Consider the following 1,790-nt stretch of genomic DNA (forward strand, 5'->3'; position numbering starts at 1 on the left):
AACACTTATTAAATAGTTAAGCTATTAAAATCATAAGCCAAACAATCTGAATAAAAATCTAGTTTAAGATACAAATTTACACAAGAATTTAAAAATACTTTCTTACCGAGTGCCATGATCTGGCTCAAACACAAATGTAGCAGTAACAAAATTATTATATACATGATTGGTTTGTTTGTTTTTTTGTATGAACGTGTTATTTTTGAAACCACAAATGCAGAAAAAATTTTCCTTTTTAAAAAAAAATTTTTAAATTGTAGTTGATTTACAATGTTGTGTTTTGTGTTAGTTTCAGGCGTAAAATTTATTTCTTTAATGTCTAATCTGTGCTATATTTTTTTTTGCTAAATAAATATTTAATTCTCAGTTGAACTTGAGATAGGCATGAATGGATTTCATTTTTAAATGAAATGAGATCATTTTTTGATTTGTGGTGACCTAAATGAGAAGGAAATCTAAAAAACAGTGGATAGATGTATAACTGATTCACTTTGCTGTACAGCAGAAACTAACACAACATCGTAAAGCACTATACTCCAATAAAAATTAATTAAAAATAAATAAAATAATATCATTTTTGTCCCTCCTCTTGATGCTTGGCATACCAGAAAAAAACATTCTTACTCATGTAAGTAGTTGAATACTGCAGCAAAATGTTTATTGTTTTTCTATGAATGGCAAGATACACTTATTTTGCCCAAATCCAAAACTTGTCTAGGGGTCAGACAGTACATCTCATCTTTTGTGTGTGATCAGATTGTGGATCACAAAGTACTTTCTCTTCTCTCAAAGCCAAGCACAGAAGATTCAGGGGGAAAAAAAAATGGTACCTCCCCCAGTCATCCATTTGGATTGGAAAAAAGAAAAAAAACTGTTCAGTTTTTTCTCTAGTACTTCCAGCTCATTTTTAGTAAGACTTGAAACTCGCTGGTTTCTTCTAATCCCAAGCAGCAGTGAAAACAGTGTGAAATTTCCTTTTCCAATGTGATTTTTCCAAAGACTCAATTTCCTTTTAAATACAAGAATCTTGTCACCTAAGTCCATATATTTTCTTCAGGACCTTAAAGAGACTTAATTCACCTTGCTCGTGGGATCAAAAATGTCTGCTAAGAAGGTTAGTTTCTGTAGCCATTCTTCATCTTCAAAGCACCCAGCAAAATCTGGCCTCCTATTTTCTTGAAAGCGTCCTGCAATTCACCTTTCAGCTCAAGCCCCCTGTTGAGAAGTCTTCCTTTGCCAGCTAACAGATATCTGTGTGTAACAGGAGATATGTTCTTTGTCTGAGTGTTTACTCAGGCTTTTAAACATTTTTGAGTGAACAGGTCTCTGTTTAATAAAATTAAGCATTTTTGTAACATCACCATAAGTTTTTGTATCATCTCCAAGAGTTTTTCAATAGCACCTCTCTTTGAAGAAGGCAGTTAACATCAGCATTTTTTTTTTTTAAACAACAAAGGATGAAACCTCATATGGAACCAGCCATCGATGGGACACCACTAGTTATACTGGCCAATAGAGTGCCTCCAAGATAAATATCTTTTCTAGACACAAAGACACAATATTTCCTGGCCTTTTCCTGTTTTGTTCTACCTTTTGCAGCAGAAAATGTTTTCTTAAATATATCATTAAAAAAATCTTACAAGTGCTACAGCATATTTATTTCTGAAACCTGTTAACTCATCAACCTGGATAAAGAAATTCTCATTCTTCAGTTTTTTACACAAAACCTCTTCAGTATCATGTGACTTGTCATTACTATGTTGATTTGTTGTACTGTTTGAGAGTGGAAC

The sequence above is a fragment of the Lagenorhynchus albirostris genome, chromosome 2, assembly GCF_949774975.1.
Source record: "Lagenorhynchus albirostris chromosome 2, mLagAlb1.1, whole genome shotgun sequence".
Taxonomy (NCBI): Eukaryota; Metazoa; Chordata; class Mammalia; order Artiodactyla; family Delphinidae; genus Lagenorhynchus; species Lagenorhynchus albirostris.